Source organism: Balaenoptera physalus, assembly GCF_965194825.1.
Source record: "Balaenoptera physalus genome assembly, chromosome: 7".
NCBI lineage: Eukaryota > Metazoa > Chordata > Mammalia > Artiodactyla > Balaenopteridae > Balaenoptera > Balaenoptera physalus.
In genome coordinates this window covers 55,724,412-55,734,634 of record NC_138886.1, presented here as the reverse complement: position 1 = coordinate 55,734,634, position 10,223 = coordinate 55,724,412, and positions in this window count along the sequence as shown.

The window sequence follows — 10,223 nt, the reverse complement described above, 5'->3', positions numbered from 1 at the left end:
GTTTCTGATAATAATACTTTTTATGTGAGAAGATATTTTTGTTTTTTATTAATGATATAATTATGTTATTGCTTTTTTAATGCTACTAACTTAAACTGACAATAAAATCTTTATCACTTTAGCCACACACAATAACTCAAAGAAAATTTTAGAACTAGATAGCTTAGTAAAATGCTATGTCTTGCATAAGTGAGAATGGACAAATCTATTTTTGAAATCTGTATCTGATAAATTATAATCTGTCACCATTTTCCCTCCAAACATAATGCCCAAATGTTCTTTCACAACTTAATATCAAATGAATTATTTTAGTAGCAAAAAAATAAAAATTTAAAAATAACTTACACAATACCTAACACCAGGTACATAAAATGGACCAAAACTTTTTTACTGACATTAACTCTTAGATCAAATATGCAGTCACAAGATTTGAAATTTTCTAGTAGATTTAAAAATATTTTTTGTGTCTTACTGAACTATTAATTGCAAAAAAATCAGATTGGACCCTAAATCAATTTAATTTAGTTGAGGCCATATAAACTCAAGTATTTTTCAAACTAGGGTTCTTACCTTAATTCTACTGTCTAAAACACTAAAAAGTAAATTATAATTTTTTAAGGAGAAAAATGAATATATAATACATATAAAAGAATAAACAATTCAGTGTCATATATTATAGAAAAACTGTATTAGCAAGGGAACATACTTTGTTTGCTATTTTAGAATTTACAAACCATTTCTGTAACAAAATAACTGTGAAATGATATGAAAACTTGTTAGTATAGTAAATTAACAGAGTTATCATCTTAGTGTTTAGCCAGTTCCTTTGATTTACATACACTTAAATTTTTAGGCAGCATTTATAGAAAAAAGTGCACTTAAATAGCAATTTAATCTCCATCATATGTCTGTAAATAGAATTTAAAAGGATTAAAACAGCAACCCCCATATTTCAAATTCCCATACATGATTAATCATAATCAGGCCTCCAACTAAGGCCACCCTGTAAAACTTCATAAAAGGCTGTGGAACCTCAGAGGCCATAAGCCACCTTGGACAAAGCCTGGAAAAGTGCTGTCTGAAATGGAAAACCCAACACAGGAGAACAAGGGCAGTGACCAGGAAGCTTACAGCCCAGAAAGGACAAAGAGGCATCCCCAGACACAAGAGGCATCTCCCCAGAACCTGCCCTGGCCCATGTCCCTCATCTGCTTCTCCACAAAAGCCCTGAAGACAGGGCTCCTAGCCCAAGAATCTGTATTCACTACCTCTGATGATATCACTTTTTAAGTGCTACAAAGACAGTCTGTGGTTAACCATCTACTATAAATACTATGATAATCAGTTAACATCTTTAAGATCTCTAATTCTTGGGCTGCTAAAGTCCTCCTAAAACTCTCATGAGAAACTGATGATTGTATGCTTAATTTATTTCTCATATAAAAAATTTACTCTGGGGGCTTCCCTGGTGGCACAGTGGTTAAGAATCCACCTGCCAATGCAGGGGACACGGGTTCAAGCCCTGGTCTGGGAAGATCCCACATGCTGCGGAGCAACTTAGCCCATGCACCACAATTACTGAGCCTGCGTCTAGAGCCCATGAGCCACAACTACCGAGCCTGCGTGCTGCAATTACTGAAGCCCACGCATCTAGAGCCTGTGCTCCGCAACAAGAGAAGCCACCACAATGAGAAGCCCATGCGTAGCAGCGAAGACCCAATGCAGCCAAAAAAAAAAATTGTTTATATACATGTATCAGTGAGGATTGTGTTCCCTGTAAATAACAGAAATCCCTATAACAGTAGCTTCAAAGAAGACTGTGGAGTGAACATCCAACACTGAATGATGCCAGCAGGCTCCTACCACCTTTCCAGTCAGCTCTGCTTAACATATAGGCCTTCCTCCTTATGCACTTCTTTCTCCTCATGAGCCCAAGATGGCTGCTGCACGTCTAGATCTGTGTACATTTTAGGACATAAGAAGGCTTAGTGCCTGGATCAGAAAAGCAAAGGCTTTGCCAGAAACCTCCACATGTGTGCTTATTTCACATTAGCCAGAACTGTGTCACATGGATATTACTACCAGCAAGAGACATTGGGAAATCATTTCTACCACTTAGAGACTGGAGAGTTGAGGTAGGCAAGGGAGAAGGGTCTAGAAAGGAGATTGGATCAGTCAACCTACAGCTTTGCTCATACTTGCTGTTCTTGTACCTACAATGTCTGTTTCAAATACATTAATCTTTATTTATTAACTTTCACCATTAAGATGAACTCCAACTGGAGTTGGATCCAAATGATATGATTAAAAGAAAGAAGTCTTTGGAATCCAGTAGACATGGGTAGGAATGCTCTAGCACTTACCAGCTACACGCATGGGCACATTTAATATTTCTCTTTAAAAAGCTGTCTTTCTTTTGTTTTGACTGAAAACATATTAATTTCTGAGTTAACAGACATTATTTTTTAATTGAAGTATAGTTGCTGTACATTTTGTTACAGGTGTACAATACAGTGATTCACAATTTATTCATGTCCGGAGGTTATTCATGTCTGGAGCTTTTTTATTTTCTCACACAGAACCTCTGTACCCACTAAATAGAAACTCCACATTCCACCCCTGGAAGCCTCTGGTAACCACTATTCTACTTTCTGTCTCTATGAAACTGCTTCTCTAGGTCCTCATATAAGTAGGATCATACAATATTTGTCCTTTTGTGTCTGGCTTATTTCACTCAGCATAATGTTTTAAGGTTCATCCATGTTATAGCACATATCAGAAATTCATTCCTTTTTATGGTGGAATAATGTTTCATTGTATGTATGTACCACATTTTCTTTATCCATTCATCCACTGATGGACATTTGGGTTGTTTCCACCTTTTGGCTTTCGTGAATAATGCTATGAACACGGGTGTATAAATATTTAAGTTCCTGCTTTGAGTTCTTTTCAGTACATACCTCGGAATAAAATTGCTGGATCCTATGACCATTCTATTCTTAACTTTTTGAGGAACCATCATACTGTCTTCCACAGATGCTGTACCATTTTACATTCCCACTAGCAGTGCCCATGAGTTCCAATTTCTCCACATGCTTGCTAACACTTATTTTTGTTTTGTGATAATAGCCATCCTAATGGATGTGAAGTGAAATCTCATTGTGCTGATTTGCATTTCCCTAACGACTAGTGATGTTGAGCATCGTTTCACGTGCTCATTGGCCATCTTCTTTGGAGAAATGTCTATTCAAGTCCTTCACCTATTTTAATTGGTTTATTTGTTTTTATGTTGTTGAGCTGTAGGAGTTCTTTATATATTCTAGATGTTAATACCTTTTTTGATATGTAATTTGAAAATATTTTCTTCCATTCCATGAGTTGTCTTTCACTCTATTGTCTTTTTTTTTTTTTTTTGGCTTAAACAACAAAATTTATTTTCTTATAATTCTGGAGGCTAGAAGTCCAAGATCAAGTTGCTGTCAGGGTTGGCTTCTGGTGAGCTCTCTCTTCCTGGCTTGTAGATGCCACCTTCACACCATGTTTTCACATGGCCTCTTCTCTGCAAGCGCATGAAGAGAGGGAGATCTTTGGTGTCTCTTCGTCTTCTTACAAGGATCACACCTCCACCCTTACAATTTCCTTGAACCTTAACTATCTCCATTAAATGCCTTATCTCCAAATACAGTCACATTACAGGTTAGAACTTCAACATATGAAAGGGGGGTGGGGGGACACACAGTTCAACCCATAATAATGACCATTTTTATTTGTAGACCTTTTTTTAATATTTATTTAATTTTTATTGGAGTAAAATTGCTTTACAATGTTGTGTTAGTTTCTGCTGTATCATATATTTGCAGACTTTTTAATGATGGCCATTCTGACTGGTGTGAGGTGGTACCTCATTGTAGTTTTGATTTATATTTCTCTAACAGGGATGTTGAGCATCTTTTCATGTACTTGTTGGCCATCTGTATGTCCTCTTTGGAGAAATGTCTATTTAGATCTTCTGCCCATTTTTCTATTGGGTTGTTTGTTTTTTTCTTGTTGAGTTGTATGAGTTGTTTGTATATTTTGGAAATTAAGCCCTTGTAGGTCGCATCACTTGCAAAGATTTTCTCCCAGTCTGTAGGTTGCTTTTCATTTTGTTTATGGTTTCCTTTGCTGTACAAAAGCTTGTAAGTTTGACAAGGTCCCATTTGAACTTTTTGCTTTTATTTCTATTGCCTTGGGAGACTGACCTAAGAAAACACTGGTACGATTTATGTCAGAGAATGTTTTGCCTATGTTCTCTTTATGACAACCACCTTTTTAAATGAAGTCAAACCTCCTCCCCAGGAAAAGAGCTCTAACTTACCGGTTGCCTAACTTTCAGTGTTGTGCATTATCTGTATGAAAAGTGTTTCTTTCCAATTTGGATTTGGCAGAAACTTCAAAACACACAGATAGTCTAGTAGCATCTGCACCAGGTTTCAGAGGGTTGACAGTTCTCCCTGTTGATAGTCTTTTGATGCATAAAAGATTTTAAGTTTTAGTCAAATTTATCTATTTTTTCTTTGTTTCCTATGCTTTTGGTGTCACATCCAAGAAAGCATTCCCAAATCATTTGTCATGAAGTTTTTCCCCTATGTTGTCTTCTGAGAGATTTATAGTTTTAGCTCTTACATTTAGGTCTTTGATCCATTTGAGTTAATTTTTTATATGATATAAGGTAAGGGTCAAACTTCATCCATTTTCATGTGGATATCCATATTTCCTGCATTATTTATTGAAAAAAAGTAATTTCCCCATTGAATGGTCTTGGCACCTTGTCAGAAATAATTTGAACATATGTGTGAGGGTTTATTTCTAGGCTCTGTATTCTATTCCTTTGATCTATATGTCCTTTCTAATGACACTACAACAATGCTTTGATTACTGTAGCTTTGTAGTAAGTTTTGAAATCAGGAAGTATGAGACCTCCAATTCTATTCTTTTTTTCAAGATTGTTTTGGCTATTCAGGGTCCCTTGTGATCTCATATGAATTTCAGGATGTGTTTTTCTATTTCTGCAAAAAACATCATTGGGATTTTGATAGGGATTGCACTGAATCCGCATATTGCTTTGGGTAGTACTGACATCTTAATAATATTAAGTTTTTCAACCTATGAACATCAGATGTCTTTCCACATAGTTATGCCTTCTTTAGTTTCTTTCAGCAATATTTTGTAGTTTTCAGTGTACAAATCGTTGACATCCTTTATTAAGTTTATTCCTAAATATTATTCTTTTTGATGCTATTTTAAATTGACTAGTTTTTAAAATATCCCTTTCAGATTGTTCACTGTTGGTGTATAGAAATTTAATTGATTTTTTTGCGTTGATTTTTTATATTGCAATTTCACTGAATTCATTTATTAGTCCAGCAGTTTGTGTGTGTGTGTGTGTGTGTGTGTGTGTGTGTGTGATCTTTAGGGTTTTCTACATCATATCATCTAGAAATAGAGAAAATTTTACTTCTCCTTTCCAACTTGGATGCCTTTTATTTCTTTTTCTTGCTGAATTGTTCTGGCTAAAACTACCAATACTATGTTGAAAAGAAGTCGCAAAACTGGGCATTGTTGTCTTGCTCCTGATCTTAGAGGAAAAGCTTTCAGTGTTTCACCATTGAGCATGATATTAGCTGTGGGTTTTTCATACATAGCCTTTATTTTATTTTATTTATTTTTTAAAATTTTTATTTACTTATTTATTTATGGCTGTGTTGGGTCTTCGTTTCTGTGCGAGGGCTTTCTCTAGTTGCGGCAAGTGGGGGCCACTCTTCATCGCGGTGCGCGGGCCTTTCATTATCACGGCCTCTCTTGTTGCAGAGCACAGGCTCCAGACGCGCAGGCTCAGTAATTGTGGCTCACGGGCCTAGCTGCTCCACGGCATGTGGGATCTTCCCAGACCAGGGCTCGAACCCGTGTCCCCTGCATTGGCAGGCAGATTCTCAACCACTGTGCCACCAGGGAAGCCCATACATAGCCTTTATTATGTTGAAGTAGTCCTTTTATTTCTTGCTTGTTGAGTATTTTCTCATGAAAAGGTGTTGAATATTGTCAAAGCTTTTTTTGCATCAATTGAGATGATCATGTGGATTTTTTTCTGTCATTTCTGTTTTTGTGGTGTACTACATTGATTTTCAGATGTTGAACCATTCTAGCATTCCAAGAATAAATCCCACTTGGTGCTGGTATATGGTCCTTAGAATATGCTGCTCAATTTTGTTTGTTAATATTTTGTTGAGGATTTTTGCCTCCATATTCATAAGTGGCTTTGGTCTGTAGTTTTTCTTGTAGTGTCTTTGCATGGTTTTGGTATCAGGGTAATGCTGATCTCATAGAATGAGTTAGGAAGAGTGCCTTCTTCTTCAATTTTTTGGAAGAGTTTGAGAAAGGTTGTTGATAATTCTTCCCTAAATGTCAGGTAGAATTCACCAACGAAATTAACTGGTCTAGGGCTTCTCTTTGTTAGGAGGTTTTTGATTACTGATGCAATCTCTTTACTAGTTTATAAGTCTATTCAGATCTTCTATGTCTTCATGATACATTATGGGAGGTTTTATTTTTCTAGAAATTTGTCCATTTCCTTTAAGTTATGCAATTTGATGGCATACAATTGTTCATGGTACACTATTATAATTCATTTCTGTAAAATCAGTAGTAATGTCTCCAATGTCATTTTTTAAAATTATTTATTTATTTATTTATTTATTTAAGTTTTATTTTTGGCTGCGTCGGGTCTTAGTTGCAGCACGTGGACTCTCTAGTTGAGGTGCACAAGCTCAGTAGTTGTGGTGTGTGGGCTTAGTTGCCCTGCAGCATGTGGAATCCTAGTTCCCTGACCAGGGATCGAACCCACGTCCCCTGCATTGGAAGGCAGATTCTTTACCACTGGACCACCAGGGAAGTTCCTCCAATATCATTTTTGATTTTAGTAACCTGTCTTCTCTTTATCATTGTCAATATAGCTAGTAGCATTTTGCCAGTTTTGTTGATCTTTACAAAGATCTACCTTAAAATTTTTTCTTATTGTTTTTCTATTCCTTATTTTATTTATCTCTGCTCTAATATTTATTATTTTTCTCCTTTTGCTAGCTTTGAGTTGTTCGTTCTTTTTCTAGTTTATTAAGGTACAAAGTTAGATTGTTGGTACCATGGTACATATTATGGAATAATAGTCAGCAAGTAAAAGCAACCAAGTATTGATGAATACAATAACCTAGGTGAATATCCACAGAACTATGGTGAGTGAAAAAAGCCAGTCCTAAAGGTTACATACTGTATGACTTATTTATACACATTCTTGAAATGACAAAGTTATGCAAATGGAGAACCATTTCACCAAAGGTTAAGGCCAGGAGGAGTTGTTTGGGAGGGAAGTTGGTATGACTGTAAGGAACTTTGTGGTATTAGAATGGTTCTATATCTTGACTATAACAATGTCAGCATCCTAGTTGTGATATTGTACTATAATTTTACAAGATGTTACCACTGGAGAAAAGGGATCTCTCTTCATGATTTCTTACATTCATTCACATGTGTGAATTTGTATTATCTCAAAATTTAAAAATTAATTTAAAAAATTCCTCAAAGCCCTAAGACTCATAGGGATTAGTTGTGAATTGTTTGCTGTGGACACTCAGGCAAAAGGGTAGGAATGCATGGAAGATATAAAGTAGTTGGAAAGATATTGGTTGTGAAATATAAAAGAACAAGAGATTCACTCTTTAAATATCTATTTCAAGTGCTACTAAAGTATGCCTAAAACTCTCATGAGAAACTGATGAATGTATGCTTAATTTATTTCACATAAAAAATTTACACCACTTATATATTTGTATTGGTTAGGATTGTGTTCTCTGTAAATAATAGAATACCATACCACAGTGGCTTAAATAAGCCTATGTAGTAAACATCCAACCCTGGTCCAGCAATTCAGTGATGCCAGCAGGTTCCTCTCACTTTTCCTATCAGCTATGCTTACCATATAGGCATTCCTCCATATGCTCCCACCTCATGGTTCCAAGATGACTGCTGCATTTTCAAGTATCAGTGTGCATTATAAGCAGGGAAAGACGAAGGCACAAGAAGGCTTAGTGCCTGGATCAGGAAAGCAAAGGCTTTGCCAGAAACTTCCATATATGTACTTATGTTGTATTGGGCAGAACTGTGTCACACAAACACTGCTACCTGCATATATCAATTTGCTAGGGCTGCCATAACACAATACCACAGACTGGATCATTTAAAGAATAGAATTGTATTTTCCCATAGTTTTAGATGCTGGAAGTACAAGATTAAGGTGCTTGCAGAATTAGTTTCTCCTGAGGCCTTTCTCCTTGGCTTGCAGACAGCTGCTTTCTTCCTGCATCCTCACATGTCGTTTGCTCTGTGTGCTCACATTCTATGTGTCTCTTCTTCTTCTTACAAGGAAAACAGTCTTTTAAATTAGGGCCTCACCTATATGACATTTAACCCTAATTACTTCTTGAAAAGCTCTATCTCCAAATACAGTCATATTCTAAAGTTCTAGGGTTTAGGTCTTAGGTCTTCCACATATGAACTTTGAGGGAACACAATTCAGTCTATAAAATTCCACTCCCTAGACCCCCAAAATTCATGTCCTTCTCACATGCAAAATACATTCACTCCCATCACAAGAGGCCCCAATTCTTAACCCATTCCAGCCTCAATTCTAGTTCCAAAGTTTCATCTAAATATCTTCTAAATCATGTATGGGTGAGACTTGAGGTATGATTCAGCCTGAGGCAAAATTCCTCTCCAGCTGACAACCTGTGAAACCATATAATTCGTATGCCTCCAAAACACAATGGTAGAAAACAATGGGACAGGCATAGGATAAACATGTCCATTCCAAAAGGAACAGAGGAAGGAGGGAAGGAAGGAAGGAAGGAAGGAAGGGAGGGAGGGAGGGAGGAAGGAGAGAAAAGAAAAGAAAAAAGAAAGAAAAAGAAAGGTGATAGGTCCCAAGCAAGTCTATAACATGTCAAGGCAAACTCCATTAGATTTTAATGCTAGAGTATAATCCTCTTTGGCTCAATGCTGTTTCAGGCCCACTGGGGCTCTACTTTGGGCAGTGGACTGCCCCACAACTGTGAACATCAGCCTTGCCCCCCAGGCAATGAGAAGTAGCAGCCTGGTCTTTTGAAACCAGAGAAGAGACAGTCTTGTCCCTGGACCTGTGGTGCAGGGGGGCGGCCCTGCCAACCCCTGAATCACCCATGGGATCATTCTTCCATTTTCCTGAAGAATAATGTATATTCACAGCTGAGTAGCTCTATTGTTCCATTTTGTAGACTCCTAGAAGTCTGAGAGTCTTCCTTCATTTTGTTTTGTGTTTGTCCTTTTTGTCCAAGCTGCATGTATTTCTGCTACTATAGACCCATCTTTATTCCTGGTTTCTGCTGAGATGGGTGCCTAGATGCATGGGTAATCTCTTTATGGAGTGATTATACAGCCACATTCTTGGTGTCCTCTCCAGCATACACTTTCCATTTTTTTCAATTTGGATAGGCTGAGAATTTTCCAAATCTTCAAATTCTGGGTCCCTTTTGCTTAACAATTCCTTCACTTTATCTCTCTCCTCTAGCATTTTGCTTTAAGCAGTAAGGAGAAAACAGGCTGTACCTTGAATACTTTACTTAGAAATCTCCTCAGCTAATTATCCACATTAATCACTTTTAACTTCTACTTTCTACACAACACTAAAACACAATCAGACAAGTTCTTTGCTACTTTAAAACAAGGGACCACCTTCCCTATAGTTTCAATAACACATTCCTCATTTCTGTCTGAGATCTCACACAGAAACACCATTACCATTCATATTCCTACCAACGATCTCTTCAAGGAAATCTAGGCTTGTTTTAGTGTACTTTCAAAATTCATCCAGCCTCTAACCATGACCCAGTTTTAAAGCCACTTGCACATTTTTAGGTTTTTGTTACAGCAGCAACTCACTTCTCAGTACCAAAATCTGTTAGTTTGCTAGGGCTGCCACATTAAAGCAGCACAGTCTGAGTGGGTTGAACAACAGTAATTTATTTTCTCACAGTTCTTAAGCTGGAAGTATATCTAGGTGCTGGCAGGCTTAATTTCTCCTGGGACCTCTCTCTTTGACTTCCCGACAGCTGCCTCCTTGCTATATCCATGGCTTTTTCTCTCTTTGCACACATCTC